We start from the raw sequence: 18733 nt of genomic DNA on the forward strand, positions 1-18733 counted from the left end.
CTGATCTTTCCAAGTCAAATCAAATCACTGCAGCTCCTTCGGGATCTCATGCCGCTGACGGTATGATTGGTACGGTTAACACTAAAAGTAAGAAGAAGTCTTCCAAGAATTCTTCTCCTATCATAACCTTTCCTGATTCCCCAACATGAGATTCTTCTGCAGAGGTTTCCGCTGATATTCACGTTGTAGAGTCATCTACAGCTAAATCAAAATCCGGTGGGAAGAAGAAAGGAAAGAAGAAGAATAAAACGGACAAAAGTTCAAAAGAGAAATCTGAAAAGGTGGAATCCAATGATGAAAAGCGTAAACCTCGTTATCCATGTCTCATTTGTGACGAAGAACATTTTACAAGAGACTGCCCTCATCGAGCAGAGGTTGCAAAGATCGTCAAAGGTTCCCAAACTCCTGCTATTTTGAAGGATCCATTTCCAAGTCAAGATAGCAAGATGATAGGTTCTTCCTCGAGTGCCAATGAAGAACCCATATTGATGATGTCCCATGTAAGGATTGTGACTCGATCGCAAGATTATGGCAGTAAAAGTCCTGTTGATGGTAAAGAAGCAGAATCTTCTCATTCTAGTCCATCAACCTCAGCTCCCGGTTCCGATCCACTACAGATCGAGAAACGTAATCCAGACTTAGTAATCAAACCGCCCGCCAAGGGTATACTTCGAAAGTCAGCTTTCAATCCACATGCGAGAGCGGCTCAGAATTATAACATTGTTGAGGATTTAGCTGTTTCACCCTCAGCAATGTCAGCTTTGGAAGTGCTGCAATCATGCCCAGCACAGCGTAAATTACTTTTGTCGGCTATAGGAGCTGTTGATGTTCAGGACCCAAACCTAGATCTAGAAAATAGTACACCGCGTTTGCCTCATCAAATGGCTTTCCAGATCCCAGTGATAGTCAAAAACAGGCCTATTCATCGGACTGTAATTGATGAAGGAGCTTCAACGTGTATTATGTTGATACAGTGTTGGAGATCGCTTGGTTCTCCTTCACTAAATCAATCCCCGACAATTCTTAAGGCCTTTGATGGCTGTGGGTTTCATCCTTTTGGCATTCTACAGGATTTGCCTATAGGGGTTGAAGGAAAAACCATTAGTCTAGATGTGGAGGTGGTTGACGCCCCTCTAGACTACAACCTTCTCTTGGGTCGAAGTTGGTCTTACGCTATGACAACAGTTGTTTCATCGGTCTTTAGAGTAATAAAGTTTCCACATAATGGAAAGATCGTAACAATAGACCAGCTGGCTTACTTTTCATCCGACCCAGCCTCTTCGGAGAGTATTCGGCATGTCGGTAAATCGACTATCCCATATAAGGATGTTGGAGTAGGATTAGTTAAAGATGCTGGTTTACTGGGAACTTTTCCTTTTCCTCCAATCAACGCATCATATTCATTTGCAACCATTCATATGATTACATCAGACACCATTTCTTATGACGATCCTTGGATCGTTCCTTCTGAATTTGAAATAGACTCATTTGGTAATTCCATGCCTTTGAGTCCATATGAAATTGCCTATGAAGCCGTGCAGTCTTTTGCCGACCCGTGTTCAACCGAAAATGACTTAATGAATGTGGTCCGTGAGGAATCACTTTTCACATCAACCTCGGATTTAACTACGTTTTCTGAACTTGTTCACTCTGGTGAGCAAATTCGTGAAATCCTATGTGTAGATGATTTACCATGGGAAGATCTCCATCACAGATCTTCGTTTTTACCTGAGGATGATCATTTTGAAATTGATTTCTCATCAATCTTTATGACTGAATATGTCAAGGAACCTAAGAATCCAATGAAACATCTCGATTCAGAGTTAAATTTGGGGAACATCTCTCGAACTATCCCCATTGACATTTCGGTTAAGCTTGGAATTGTTGAGAACATTCATATAGATGCCTCATGTACAGATGACGAAATTCAATTATATAAGGCCCTATTTCAAGAATTCCGTGACGTGTTTGCCTGGTCCTATGAGGAAATGCCAGGAATTGACCCGCAATTGTTGTTCATGAGATCAAGACTTACCCGGACACTAAACCCGTCCAGAAACGTTTGCGTCAGATTCACCCACGAAAAGCTGCAGAAGTTGAGAAACTGTTGAAAGCAGGTTTCATTTATCCGATCCCGTTAACGGATTGGGTATCGAATATTGTTTCGGTTAACAAAAAACAGGGGACAATAAGAATATGCATCGACTATAGAGATATTAATCGAGCCTGTCCAAAGGAAAACTACCCAACTCCCTATATCGATCAAATCATTGATGATTGTGCCAGCAACGAAATATTTTCCTTTATGGACAGTTTTTCCGGATACAATCAAATCAATATTCTACCTGCCGATCAACCAAAAACGGCTTTCATTTGTCCATGGGGGACATGTGCTTATTGCAAATTACCTTTTGGGCTTAAGAATACCGGAGCAACTTTTCAGAGGGCGATGTCATATGTGTTTCATGACATCAAGCACATTGTGCAACCCTACCTCGATGACTTGCTCGCTCATTCATTACATCGAGCTGATCACCTCGTCGATTTACAAGCAATCTTTATGAGGTGTAGGCATTATCGTATTCGGTTGAACCCACACAAATGTGTCTTTTGTATAGAAACAGGTCGATTGCTGGGATTTGTAGTTTCGAAAGCCGGGATTCGCGTTGATCCCTCGAAGGTCGAAGCTCTTATCAATTTGCCTCCTCCTTTGAGTCTTCGCCAACTCCAAAGTTTGCAGGGGAAAGAAAACTTTTTACGACGATTCATTCCTAACTACGCCGAGGTTACAAAGGGTTTTACACGGTTGTTGAAACAAAATACTCAATTTTCTTGGGATGAGATAGCTCAGAAATCTTTTGATGCACTTAAACACGCGTTGACCCATGCACCGTTGTTGCATCCTCCCAACTACAACCAGGATTACTTCTTGTATCTCGCCGCCTCCCATTGTACCATTGGAATGGTCTTAGTTCAAGAAGATGAATTCGAAACGGAACATGTGATATATTACCTTAGTCGAACGTTAAATCCAACTGAGCTAAAATACTCACATGTGGAGAAATTGGCATTGGCAGCCGTTCAAGCTGTCCAACGTTTTCGTCACTACATTTTACTACGTAAAACTACGGTAATTTCGGAATGCAACCCTATGATCTACATTTTGACCAAACAATTGCTAGGGGGCAAGTACTCTAAATGGATTGTTATCCTGCAGGAGTTCGACTTGGAGTTTGAGAAATCTAAGTCTAAGAAATCTTTAGTTTTTGCAGAATTAATGTGTGACTTCTCGCATGCTGACACGGAAACTGTAGCAGAGGAGCCCATTGCAGACGAATCTTTGTTTCTAATCAGCACTTTAGATTCGGGGTATGAGGATATCATCATCTATCTCCAGACCCAATCCTTTCGGCCAGAAATTTCAAGGTCGGAACGACGGAAAGTTCGATTCCAGTCCCAACAATTCAAAATTATTGGAGATACTCTTTATCACCGTGGGGCGGACTCTATTTTTCGATGTTACTTAACTCATGAAGAGGCTGAAAGGGTTCTAAATGACTGTCACTCTGGAGCGTGTGGCGGTCATATGTCTGGGTATGCCACAGCCCAAAAGATATTGCGCGCTGGCTATTTCTGGCTGTCCTTATTTAAAGATTGTATTACGGTGGTCCGAAAATGCCACAACTGCCAGATTTTTGATCGTAAGATGCACGCTCCACCTGCTCCTCTCCACCCTATAATTTCTGTTGGTCCTTTTTCCAAATGGGGTATCGATTTTATTACATGTAACCCTCACTCGGCCAGGGGGCATGCGTATATCATCCTTGCGGTAGATTATTTTACTAAGTGGGCCGAGGCGATGCCTACATTCGAGGCAGACAGCAAGACAGCTGCAATTTTCGTGTTCAATCATATAATTGCTAGGTTTGGTGTCCCAAAAGCGATAATCATTGATCATGGGCGTCATTTTCGAAACGTTATGATGACCGAACTTACAGGCCAGCTTGGTTTACGTCACGATAGTTCAACTCCTTATTATCCACAAGCAAATGGTCTGGTTGAATCCATCAACAAAATTTTAGTTATCATGATCCGACGAATCATTGGGATTCATCGGTCAAATTGGCACAACATGCTATTTTCAGCGCTTTGGGCGTACCGAACTTCAGTAAAAACATCAACAGGGTTCACTCCTTTCCAACTAGTCTATGGTTTGGAAGCTATGTTACCCATTAAGTGCGAAATCCCGTCACTGCAAATGGCCATCGAGTTACTTCCAGCTACTTCCGAAGAGGAAAAGCGTTTTTTATACTTAGCTCAATTAGATGAGAATCGACGTGATGCTGCATTGGCGATCGAGACTCACGCAAAACGTATGAAAGCTCAGTATCATCGAAATGTGACCCCTCGAAATTTTTCGGAAGGAGACCTAGTGTTATTGTATGATCAAGCTAATGATAAATTAGGTGCTGGGAAATTCGTTCCTATGTGGCATGGTCCCTATATTGTTAAGCGAAAGCTAGCAAAAGGGGCCTATGAATTGGTAGACTTTGATGGGGACTCTTTGGGTAAACCCAGAAATGGCCTTTACTTGAAGAGGTACTATGCTTAAAAGAATGGGGTATGGAGATTTTTAGTTAGGATAGTTTTTCTTTCTAGCTGGTGTGTTTTAGTTTAAAAACAAAAGTGTGCTTAGCTTAGAGAGTGTTTTTCCGTCATTTTTCCTGCTTATCTTGGTTTTACTCTTGATATTGCAGATGTCGATGCCTCTCCAAACATACATTGGATTTGCTGATGGTGCTTGTCATAATACATGGAACATCTCTTCCGCAGCTTGGGTTATCTATTCGCCCTCTGACGAGTTAGTTTCTATGCATGGGGTAAGCCTCGGTCAAACAAAAAACAACATTGCAGAGTATAGTGCAGTGATTGAGTTATTGTCTGAATCTATTTCATTTGGGATTCGGAGTTTGATAGTGAGGTTAGATTCTGAACTCGTTGTGTTACAGCTTAATAGAGTGTATGCCATTAGAAATCTAGTGTTATTAAGATTATTTTTGAGAGTGCGTCTCTTGGAACGTGAGTTTGATTATATTGAATATCAGCATATTCCAAGGTCTTTAAATACATTAGCAGATGCAATTGCTTCTCGAATGTTAAATAGACATTTGCAATAATCATACATGTAAATTTAAAACCATTCCATAATATGATTTACAAGATAAGCCGATAATAGTGATATATATATATAGGAGTGTGTCAAAAAATACATCGTCTTCGATCATAGGTTGAAAAACACCTCATGATTGGCAAAAATGATAAGTACAAAAAACAAAAATGTCACATGTGCCCACAAAAGGCGATCATCCAATCACTGGTGATGATCTCTATAAGAAACCACTGCCCGGGCCACCTTGCAAAGGAACCTCCTAAAAGGTACTGGGACTCCAATCACATAGTGCTGAAGTCGACGAGGAATGTCGTCTATAGTGGTCTCAGGAATATCCCCTGTCAAGCGCTCAAGATGACTCTCCAACTCGGCCAAAACCTCTGCTGATTCGTCCTGTGGGGCTGGCGTGGGTGCAATTGGTTGCCTCCTCTCGAAAGGTCAGAGAGCGGCTGGTCACTGTGGACCCACATCTGCATTTGAAATTTTTACTATCAGTTTTGAGACGATGGAAAAATAAAAAAAATTAAATAGGAAAAGTTGAAAAGGATTTTACGTGACTCGTCCCACTGCTCTCCTGGTGGAAGAGCCATGTCTGGGTCACCATGGAAATTCATCCCAGCGTAAGGGAAGTCCTGAATGGAAAAAAATTGACTTTCCAACCATTGGAAATACTCAGGTTTGAACCGAGCAACTTCTGTCCTCTCGTCCGGGTGACGGGCCATGACTGCGACCCATCGCATCAGTTTGGGCTCTCGAGGAAGCCCAGCTCCAACAATAAGGTGTTGTGGGATCAACATAGGAACCCTCTCCAGGCCAAAACTCACGACCAAAGCCCCATAACCAAAGGTCTTTAGTCGTCCGCTCTTGGCCCTGGTTAGTTGGCCTTTCACATTAGCCAACACAGCATTGCACCAGTTGAAAATGGTGCCTCGAAAGCAATCAACTGCCATACGCATCTGGGATCCGGTGGCAATATGTAATGCGGCAGCTCCGCAAAGTCTGGTGACAGTAAACGCAATCACCATGAGCTCAGGACCGGATATGGTCTTTATGTCTATCCCTTTGTCTTTAGCCTGGCTGTTGCAGTACTCTAGCCAGAGGCTATCGACAGACTTGCCACCTGGCCTAGTCCCGTATAGAGTCAAGTCTTCACCTCTCTTAGGCAAACCAGTCAAGAAATAAATGTCCTCCGGCTCGATTTCAAGCCGGTGCCCGCCAATGAAAAAACATTGGTCCTGTATGCTCCATCTATCAACCAGCCACTGTAAGAAATCTACCTGAGCCCTCATGCAAGGAATGGTCCAGAATTTGTACAGTCCACATGCCCTCAAAGCATCAAGTGAAGGCTGATGATTCCATGCGGCAGCATCCACGTCCTCATGCTCTCGTTCATGCCAATCTAGCATGATATACTCTCTGCATCAAGTATAAAGATTAATTAAATTGCTAGAAAACATTTTGATTGGTCCATTTTTGAGAAATTTTGGGTTCAAAACCCTTGGGGCGGGGTACGCACCCTTCGCGTTAGACACAGTGCGTGGGTCCGCACTTTGTCTACACGGAAGGTGCGGACCCCGAGCTTTTTCCCAATGGAGAAAAAGTCGGGGTCCGCAGGTCCGCAATGGTAAACCTGCGGACCCCCGCGCACGGGTTTTGCGCCTAAAAACCCTCCCGAAAAATGAAATGAAGGACTAAATCCAAAAACTAAAAGGTTGAAAATGAAGAGTAGGATGATGTGGATTACCTAGAGAAGTCAGCGCTCGATTCCGACGGTTGGATTTTCCACAATCTTCACGGGAAGTTTTCTAAGCAAAAGCACTATTTTCTCACCCAAACTCGAACGGTAAAAATGAATTGACAAAGGCCCTTTTTATAAGTTTTTTGAGTAAATAAATCGCAAATTTGTTTATGTTTCACTTTGAAAATGTATTTTGCAACGCTTTTATCCATTTCAAACAGGTATGAGTAATGTTTGTGTTTTTGTGCAGAATAAAGGATTATTCAGGCGAAATCTATCATTTTCAACGAAAAAACAAGTAGAGTCATCTTTAAGCCCTTTTCTGACTCCTAAAACATGAAAAGATTGCCGAGCGTTTATTTTACACTCGTTAAAACGGAATTAAAAGACGGTCCACTTACAGCTCTTTTCCGACCGTAAAAACATGAAAAGATTGCCGGATTTTTGTCGTTTCAAATTCGATATTGGTTATAAAATGACGTGTCATTGATCACTTTTTTACTTTTTCGGATCAGTAACACTAATAACGAAAAGTACTCCTTGGTCGTAAAAGATCAAGCAGTTCTCTCAAGTATTATTTTATACTTTTTCAGGCTTGGGAGACACAAATTTATGAAAAAGGTCAACCCTGGAGTCTTCTTAAGTTTTTTCAGACTCTCTAAAATTGAAAAACGCCGAGTTTCTCCTATAATGGACTCGTTAAAATTTCACAGTAAAGGACCTATTCAATTACAAATAGGAACGAACCACTCCTTCTTAGAGTTCGAATTTAAACTAAGTTGGACTCATCCGAAGGATGAGCTTATAATCAAGCAAATGTTATCCTCCTCAAGCTTGTCAAAAATAAAGAGGTACTTGCCAGAAATGGTGGGGGAAAAGAGAGGAAAATGAGCTTGTTTGTCATACTTTGTAACCACTCTTGAACACGACACTTTTATTCACTTGGGTTGGGAAATCCTTTGCCTAACAGTTGATCAAACCACATTGAAAGTCTTCAGCCGTTTTCTGGGTATTAAATTTGGGTCAATTTTCACCAAGCCATCTGTCGTGTCGTTATATGTTCAAGAGGTCACTGCCAATAAGCCATTCATATGTAAAAATATCTGTCATCCATCTTGACCATCCCTGAGTCAGTCCTTGCAACTAAATTTCTTCAACTTGATCTATGATTTCGTGTTGTGGGCTTACCTACGACGGATCACTTTCTATCGACATCAGCTCATTATCTAGAAAGATGATCTAGAAATCATCAGTACCTTGAGATCTGCATGCCTCAATGGCAGGTTTCTCGCCTTTGACGAAAGTTTACATCATTGACTTTCGATCGAAGGATTCCGTGATATGTTCGACATCAACACATTTACTCACATCTCATGGATTGTACTGGGTACTTTGAGAGCCATTGACATCACTGGTGGTTTCTCTCACACTTGTTAACAGTTTACATCATTGACTGGTAATCAAGTAGTTTCTACCATGTTCGACATCAACACATTTATTCGCATGGATAGAATCATACTTTTTCGGGAAGTAGAAATGAAGACCCTGGATCTAGTTTCTACCATCCAGGTTGCGAGGAATTTTGTATTCATTGTATTGTGGACTATTTATAAACAGATGGCTGCGTCCATACTGTGTTCACATGAGTCCATACTTGTGATGTTTTACAAGATCATTCCTATATCAGAGCAGTACATAGTTTTCTAGTTAGTTTTGATCTGAGTATGGGAATGCCTACCTCAGCGATGATATGATCTCATATATATATCTTGCATTGAATGTTTTTACAAGTTCCGACCAGGCTCTCCACAAGATGATCCTCGAAATGATAAAGTACTTCACTCTTCCTATATGATAAATGAAATCCTCATCTACTACAGACTTCGCACTTTAGGGGGCAATCTGTTACACTAAAATATCGTCACCATGATTATTTGCAGTCAGTATGGGTCTATCATCACTTGTACTGTCCTCCTAAGCAAGTCTAAAACCTCAGCTCTTCAAATCAAGCTTTGGAAGTGGGAGAAAGACATTAAAAAATCAATGTAACTCTGGTTCTGCACTTTCTCTCATGGTTACTTGCGGTCCCGCACCTTCTGTGTACAAAAGCTGCGTACCTACCCGCTTTGTCACTTACGGTGTAGGTGCGGACCCCTGTGAAAGTCAAAAGGCGCAAGTTTTATCTTAAAAAACTCACTTTGGATTAATTCTAGAGTTTTCTAGAAGGAATTTTGACGTGGATTGTTCGCTCTGAGGTGGTTCATGCATCCCAAAAGAGAAGGAGCTAATCCCTTGACTAAAGGAGCTATCCCTTTGAAGGAGGGCTTTATCCCTTTGAAGGAGGACCTAGTAACTTCCCTCCATTGCACTATAAATACAGGCATTGGGGTGAGGACTAGGGAGGTTAGAAGCTGAACATTTTGAGGGTAAATGCTGGTGAAATTAAGACTCTTTGGTTGAGCTTGAGAGGAGAGATCACATACCTCTTGGTTCCATTGGAGAGTGAGTGAAACTTGTCGAAGTAGAGGAGACATCTTGTTGGACCCTGGGAGGAGCTTGAACAGCGTCAAGGCAAAGGTTGTAAAGTTCTTCTTCTTTTGAATTAATACAGTCAAACTCATTTTTCTCAACAAGTATCTTATGTTATTTGTTTCATTGACTCCTTGACTTTCATGTTAAATATGTTTTATGCAATTGGTTTTTCAGGTGCTATTTAATTTGTTTGCCTTGTTTGTGTTTGCAGATTCGCGAAAAGGAGCTCATTTGGATCAAAAGAGCGAGGGCATCCACAAGCTTGCGTTGGACCAAAGGTAGGCCCTAAAAACACTTGTTTTCTATTGTTTATTGAAGCATATTTAGAGAAAGATAGTGTCTGGTTGGTTTGCTTGTCGTTAGGTCTTCTTTAGATTCTAGGAAGGTCTATCTTGTCCGCAAGATCGACTCATTCCATGCGACAGTCAAGATGTCCAAGTGTTCGTTTGGCATGGCAGAAGTAGAGTATTTGGGCCATATTGTGGGGTGTGAAGGTGTCAAGGTGGACTCCAAAAAGATCTAGGCAATGCAGGAATGGCCTCAACCTAAGACCTTGAAGAGCTTGAGAGGATTTTTGGGTCTCACAGGCTATTATCATAAATTTGTCCACAACTATGGTCGCATAGCGAAGGCCCTCACCCAACTCCTAAAGAAAAATTCATTCTTCTGGAATGAGTAAGCACAACAGGCCTTTACAGCTCTAAAAAATGCCATGTGTTCCACTCCAGTCTTAGCACTACCTGACTTCACCAAATCTTTTGTCATTGAATGTGATGCTTCGGGTACAGGTATTGGTGCGGTCTTAATGTAGGAAGGTTGACCTTTAGCCTTCACAAGCCAACAACTAAGTGGGAGGAATCTGGGCCAATCTACCTACGAGAAGGAAATGATGGCCATCTTACATGCAGTCGAGACCTAGCGACCTTACTTATTGGGGCGACGTTTCCAAATCCGCACAGATCATCATAGTCTTAAATATTTTTTGGAGCAACGCCTATCCTCCCCACAACAAAATAAATGGCTCGCCAAAATGCTAGGATATGATTATGAGATCATTTACAAGAAATGGAAAGACAATAGTGTGGCAAATGCATTATCTCGCCAATTTGAGGAGGAAAGTACTATGCTAGCAATTTCCCTCCCCATTCCAGAATGGATTGAAGAGGCTCGCAGGGAATGGTTTTCACACCCCGGGCTCTCCCAACTCATTTCTCAATTGCAGGTATATCCAAATTCCACCAAGGGCTACTCGTGGCAGGATGATATTCTTCCCTACAGGGACAGAGTCGTAATATCACCAACATCCACCCTCAAAAGTCGCATTTTGGAGAATTGCACTCATCTCCCATTGCAGGACATTCGGGCTTTCAGAAGACGTATGCTCGCACCAGAATATCATTTCTTTGGATAGGCATGAAAAAAGACATCCTTACTTTCGTAGCAGAATGCAATGTCTGTCAATGCCACAAAGGGGAAACCGTCAACACACCAGGCACATTACAACCATTGCCCATTCCGGCATCAATTTGGACGGAGGTTTCTATGGATTTCATTACAGGTCTTCCAAAGTCAGGGAACAAGTTAATCATCATGGTGGTTGTGGAACGATTGTCAAAGTATGCTCATTTCTGCGTCCTACCCCACCTGTTTACACCAACTTTGGTCGCTCAATCTTTCATGGATCAGATCTTCAAATTGCATGGCATGCGCACTTCTATTGTGTCCGACCGCGACCCGATATTCACCTGTAATTTTTGGCACGAACTCTTCAGGATACAAGGCACTCAACTAAAACTCAGTACTTCCTATCATCCGCAAACGGATGGTCAAACCGAAGCCATCAACAAATGTCTAGAAACCTACCTTAGGTGTTTCACTTCAGATAAGCAACACCTTTGGGTACAATGGTTACCTCTGGCTGAATGGTGGTATAACACCAACTATCATGCCACCACCAAAATGACTCCCTATGAAGCAGTATATGGTCAACTCTCGCCTTCACCTACTTCGTATCTCAAGGGGTGCTTAAAAGTACAAGCAATGGAGCAACTCCTACAACACCGCGCAACCATGCTCGCCCATCTTAGAGAGAATCTTCATCAAGCTCAGAATCGCATGAAGCAACAGGTAGACCAGCATCGCTCAGAGCGCCAATTTCAAGAATGGGATCAGGAATTTTTACGGCTACAACCATATAAGCAAACATCACTCAAAGACAAGGGGTGTGAGAAACTATCTCCCAAATTCTACGGACCATATCAAGTACTTCAATGCATTGGAGAAGTGGCTTACAAGTTGGCCTTGCCACCTACTGCAAAAATCCATCCATTTTTTCATGTCTCATGCCTCAAGAAAGTGATTGGGAACAATTGCAGAATTCAGACCAGTCTACCTGAATTGGACGAAGAAGGGTCCATCTGGCTTCAACTCGAACAGGTCCTAGACACACGAGACAAGCAACTGTGCAGCCGCATGATTAAGGAAGTCCTTGTCAAATGGAAAGACACCTCTCCGAAAGATGCAACTTGGGAACCAGCCACTATTCTTCAGCATTTTCCACAGCTTCAGCCTTGAGGACAAGGCTAGTCTTAAGGGGGAGGGCATGTTAGGTCCCACCCTAACCCCCTTATTTATGTAATGGGATCACGTCATAGTCAAGATTCAATAAAGCCCATATTAACAATTGTAAGTGGTTAACCCGCAATTAATGACGGGACCACAGTTAGTTGCAAATGGGCCGTAGTATTAGATAGATGGTATTAATAAAGCCCACTGTATTAATTCGTGGTATTGCATGTATGAGTCATATATAAAGGATAAAGACTCCCTGCGAGGAGCATCGTGTCTTATTTTGTAATCGAGCTCTGCTCTATCGGAGGTTGCCCCCTCGAAGAGGCAAGTGAACATTACTCTTTGAATAGTAAAATCATTGATGTTCTGTGTTCTGGGTATCTTCTCTTCGCATATTCTGTATTTGGGTATCGTTTTGCAGGTTAAGAGCATAACACTTCCTCTAGTTTAACCAGAGCTTCCTCTTTACCCGATCTTGTTTAATTTCCATGCCCAAAATATAGTTTGCAGCACCAAGATCTTTCATGTTGAATTTGGAGGACAATTAGGTCTTCAATTCTTAGATAATTTCTTTGTCATTTCCAATCAGAAACATTGTTGGGCCGCCAAATTAACATCAATTTTCACTCCATTTTCACCTTTATCCTCATTTTGTCACCTCATTTCATCATATTATCATTACATAACCCTATATTTCCATTACCATATGAGTTTATATTTTCATTTTTCAAAGTTATTAATTTCATGTATTTAGAGTGAATTTATGATTAAAAGTTATAGAAATAACATGTATTTGCTTATACCTAAAAGTGGCTTGAGTTTGATGACATGTGTAGATCATTTGGAATTTTCCAAGGCACCCTTATGTGGCCTCCCAAGATCAAATTCGAATTTCAACTCAAGAGGTGGACCATATTCCAAGGAGAAAGACCATGAAGATTTTGATGTGTCATGGGATTTGTATCTAGTATTTAGGGATAAGTTGAGACAAGTATGGGTCTAGTAGATATTTAAGGGATCTACATTTATTGAGTAGATATCCCTAATTCATGTATAAATAAGAGGAGCATCCTTCAAAGGAAAGGAGGAGGGAGAGAAAACAATTATCAATTATTCATTAGCACTAAATTTATGATTGTTCATTCAACATGAATAATATCATTTTCCCCAAATCATGAGTTATGAGTGTTGTTTGATTCTTAAGGTGTGATAGTTTTTCGTGTGTGCTCATTGAGGAATGGAAGGATCCCCATACTGAGATAAGTACACTTTGTTGTACAGTAATGTTTTGAATATACTAATTTTAATTATGATGTTCATCTTATTTCTTTGTTGTAAATACTTGTAGATAATTTCAATATGAATTCATTTTATGGCCATGTTTTGTTGTGTGAAGGTTGATCTCCTTTCAGTAGCTAGTTTTTATGTGAGAAGGACAACCGGGATCTCCTCAGATAGGAGCCTCTTCTCCATGAGCTAGAATAAACTGAAACAAGATTTACTTTCTTATATGCTTTCCTAGATTACATTTATGTGAATATTTATTTCCTTTCAGTAGCTAGTTCTTATGTGAGAAGGGAAATCAAGTCCTCCTAAGTTAGGAGACTCTTCTCCATGAACTAAGAACTAAACTGAAAATAATATTTACTTGCTTTCATTTCTTTCCTGCTTTCTTAGATGTTTGCCAATGTTATTATAGAACGATTGTAGAAGGACAATCAGGACTCTTGAACAAGAGACTCTTCTCTATCTTCTAAAGTAAAATAATTCCATTGATCAAACATTTTTTTATGCTTTCATAAAATAGATCTGATAGTGTAGATTTGTAATATGCATTTCCATTCTAAACAAACTTCCTACACCTGTTTCATCTAAGGTCCCATATATTTTGGTTTGCTTCTAAGTTTACGATACCCCGGATTGATAAATTAAATGACAGGGATTTAGAAGACAACTAAATCGCCCAACAAACATATATTCCACATATAAGACTAGATAAATAACAATTTCACCAATTAATTTAAAATACACACAGTGATACGCTTTGCTTCTAGTGAAACCAAGTCCCCATATAAATGTATCAAATTTCTGATACCACATGCTTGGTGACTGTTTTCGCCCATACATATACTTTTTTAACCTACATACTAGTTCTTTCTTTCCCTTCACCGTAAATCCAGGTTGCTTCATGTAGATCTCTTCTTCCATATCCCCGTGAAGAAATATTGTCTTCACATCCATCTGTTCTACCTCAAAATAAAATGCAGCAACAACAGATAAAAGTAATCTAATAGAAGCTAACTTCGCAACAGAAGAAAAAATATCACCAAAATCAATTCCCATCACCTGGGAATAACCAATTTTTACTAACTGAGCTTTGTATGTCTCCACCTTGCCTTCTCCACTCATATTCTTCTTAAACACCCATTTGCTTCCAATGGGTTTCCTTCCATCCGACAACTCCACCAAATCCCAAACCTCATTTTTTTCCAAAGATGCCATTTCATCAACCATGGCCTCTTTCCAGAGTTTGTCATCTTCTAAATCTACTACCTCCCTACCAGTTCTGGGATCATTGTTAGTAATAGATAAAGAAAACTTTGAACAGAAAGCAGATGGACTATACCTTTCTGGTTGCCTTCTTTCTCAAACTAATCTTCTCACAGCTGGCGTTTGTGGCTCTTCATCTTCTGGTTCTTCTTTTGCTATAGAGTCTGATTCTTCCTCCTTTAGCTCAAACTCTATCGTCTCAGGTTTCTTCAGTAGGGCTTCATGTTTAATAACATCTTTAACCTCTCTAAACACCACATCTTGGATGTACACAACCTTTCTTGTTTCTGGGTTCCAAATCTTATAACATTTTAAACAATCCTTATACCCAATAAAGATGCACCTTTCAGATTTACTATCCAACTTGGTTCTTTTCTCCTTTGGAACATGTACATATGCATCAAAACCAAATACCCTTAGATGTGAAAGAGAGGGTTTCTTACCAGTCCATACCTCATGTGGAATCTTATCCTCCAACACTGGTGAAGGTGATCTATTAACCAGGTAACATGCAGTCTCCACTGCCTCTGACCAGAATTCTTGTCCTAACCTGACACCACTGAGCATGATTCTTGCCTTTTCCATCAACGTTCTGTTCATTCTTTCTGTTGCTCTATTTTGTTGAGGTGTGTATGGAGTAGTCTTCTGCCGTGCTATACCAAACTTCTTACAGAACTCTTAAAATTCCTTCTTGCAAAACTCTCCAACATTATATGTCCTCAAAACCTTTATCTTATTCTCTCTCTGGTTTTTCACTAAAGCCTTAAATTATTTAAACCTGTCAAAAACTTCAGATTTCTTCCTAAGGAAATATCCAAGTATTCCTTGAGAAGTCATATATAAATGATACATAGTACACAGACTTACCCAGTGATGGAACTGACACAGGTCCAAACACATCACTGTGCACAAGCTCTAATATCCCTTTTTCCCTCTTAGCACCAAAGGGGAAACTCACCCGATTTTTCTTCCCATATACAAAATGTTCACAGAAATCGAAATCCAAAGAGAAATTAGACATACCTTCTACCATACCATTACCATGAATTATTCTAAGGCCCTTATCTCCAATATGTCCAAGCCTTTGATGCCATAACATGGTCTTTTCTTCAGAGACCACAAGGTTTTATGCTCCACTTTCATGAACCACAAAATTGTTGCACCCATTAATAACAGTGCTACCCAAAAGCTTGTATATAGTTCCAATATGAACTCCCCACATCAACACCAGTGCTCCCCAAACCATCTTGCAGGTATCTTTCTCGGACATTATTTTTACACCTGCATCATCCATCTTGCTTACAGAAATCATATTTCTGTCCAATGCAGGAATATGGAAAACACCCGGAAGTGTTCTAATATTTCCACCTTGCAACTTCAACTTGAAATTTCCATGTCCAATTATTCTAGCCTTCCTATCATCCCCTAAGAAAATATCACCACCATCATATTTCTTGTACTCGTAGAACCACTCCTTGTGGGGAGTGAAGTGAAAGGATGTACCTGAGTCAATCAACCATGCCTCATGATCTACATGTGTACTTGAAGAAGAAGCCAAGTACACATCCCCACCTTCATCTAAGGTGGTTTTCACCTCTATAGAAGGAGCATCATCAGATCCCTTTCCTTTCTCAAGAGCTTTAGATCTACAGTCCTTTTTGAAGTTCCCCTCCTTTCTTCATTTCCAGCACACCTTTACAGGTTTTCTTGGATATTTAGATCTCCCACTCGAGCAATTATTTTTATTTCTATTCTGGGACCATCCTCATATAGACAAGGCATATCCATTCTTGCCCTCCATATTTTTTCTATCTCAGCTCCTCTAACAGAAAGGATGCGACTATTTCATCAAACTTCAAGTTAGTTGTATTTCTACCTATTGCAACAACTAGACTATCCCACGAATATGGTAGAGAACAAAATAAACTGATGCACTTATCTTGATCTGAAATTTTAATATCAATAGATAACAACTAGATTACCATAGTCATGGAAATATTTAGGGGCTAATGTTTGCCCAGTGGGCTAATTTTCCATGATTTTTCCACAAAAAATATTCGCCAATTCCAATTTTTATAAAAGATGATTCACCGAAATTTTAGAATATAAAATTATTTTACCTTTAAAATCGCCAACATTATATAGAGCTTATATATAAAATCATTATAAATTTGAATAATTTTACAAATATATCAATAAACATTTTATAGTTGTATATTAGGGATTAGAGAGATTCGCCAATGTTTTTAAACTTAAAGAAAATGTTCCATCGTTAAAATTTTCCTTGACCACAGTATTAAAAGCTTTTATATGCTTTGACACCTAGTCTCCATCCTTCATCCTCAAGTTATACAATTTTTTTAGGAACAGTTTGTTCACCAAAGACTTAGATTGGTACAAAGTCCCTAACTTGTCCCATAAAGCCTTTGTCGTAGCTTCCCCTGATACATTCAACAATACTGAATTTGAGATACACATCATATTGTGCTCTTTGATTTTCAATCCAAATTCTTCAAGTATTCATCTGACATTTCCATTGGTTTAGTACCCATATCTACTATAATTCACTTATCTTTATCCACCAGCAGATCCTCCATCTTGATTTTCCACAACTCAAAACTCTGACCATTAAATTTCTTGATCTCTATCTTTCCACTGCTCACCATCTTCTTTCATCGCAAGAATCGATCCCAAAGATCTCCCACTTAACAGAGTCTACCACAAGCTCGAGAAAAAACCCTTAGCAACAAAGGCATCCCCTTGAAGCCGAAAAACTATGATACCAAAAGTAGGTTTTAGCCCTGTACATAAATTACCTGCAAACAAATTCTTAAAAACATAAAATAAACAATGGCGAGAGCATAAAATATAAAATAGATATACACAGAGATTTGCCTTTGGATCCAAAAACCAAGACTACCAGATTGATTTTTCATTATGTTCCTTTCAGTGCTACAATACATATATATACATGTGGAAGCATCCATAAACCCCAATCCATTAACCATGAATTAAAACATAATTGCAGTTCCCTTGATTAGATCTACAAAATACCATGGGAAAAAAACCATCATGCTCAAAACCCATGCACAAAACCATAGGTAGGACCGCCCACCTAATATAGGGTCCAAAAAAAAATTCCCAAGATGCTGCCCCAGACCCTATAGAGGCGAACTACCACCCCCCTCAAACCCCCCGACAAGGGGGGATGTTTCCCCCACTGTGATCCCTCTATTGCGCCCAACGCAATTAATGGGGATCTCCCTCCCCCCATCTAACCCCCCGCTCCGCGCGTGGGGCTAGTCGTGGATATAATATAACACACACCCAACATAGTTGATTTCGTCAGTTTCCTTGATTATAAAAACATTTACTATTTTTAGCAATTTTTCAAGTCCTAAACTTCTGGAGCTATTTTAACCCCCTAAACATCGTTTTTTGAGGTCTTCCACATGCCCTATGTGCCAAATGGAGATCATATGGCCAAGTTATGACCCTGGGAAGTTGGCTGCCCAACTAAACCCAACGAGGCCCACAAACTCTTGGCATTCCATCTCTTAAGGTTAGGTTTTTGGTTTTTTAGGGTTTCCACCATGACTTCCCTCCACCATGCTTCGCGTTCGAGGTAGAGCCCATTGGTCCACGTCATCTTGATATCTCGACATCACACTTTCCTCACCTCACTTTTGTTCGAATCTCAATTGCAAACGTCAAAGTCTAAGGTCTAAGATCCATGGCTTCAATCCATTGTGCTCTCTGCCAGAGGAGGAGCCCATAGGTCTACGTCATGTTGGCACCACTGCATTGGGGTTTCCTTCCTTCCCTATGCTCCAACCTCAACGAAAAGTGTTGAGGTATCAGGTCCAATGACCAAGGAAAATGTCTCAGTACCCATGATTCCACTCTATTTCCTTTTTTTTTGTTTGGTTTTTTCCTTATCGATGTTGACCTTCTGTGCATGGGAACTGTCTTATTCATTCTAATATCTGGTGGTGAGGTCTCACTAGGCTAATTTCTACCATCGAATTGACCCTCCTCCCCCTCGTGCACATATGTTTGATAGAATCCGAGGTCAATTATCCAATGGGAGAAGGTATATGTGGGGACCACACAACACAATTTCACTGGGATAGGGTTCCACCAACAGTACCTCGGTGTTGACTTCTCCCAAA

This window comes from Pinus tabuliformis, chromosome 9 (genome assembly GCF_031772625.1).
Source record: "Pinus tabuliformis cultivar Carrire ecotype Pingquan chromosome 9, CPIR1, whole genome shotgun sequence".
Lineage (NCBI taxonomy): Eukaryota > Viridiplantae > Streptophyta > Pinopsida > Pinales > Pinaceae > Pinus > Pinus tabuliformis.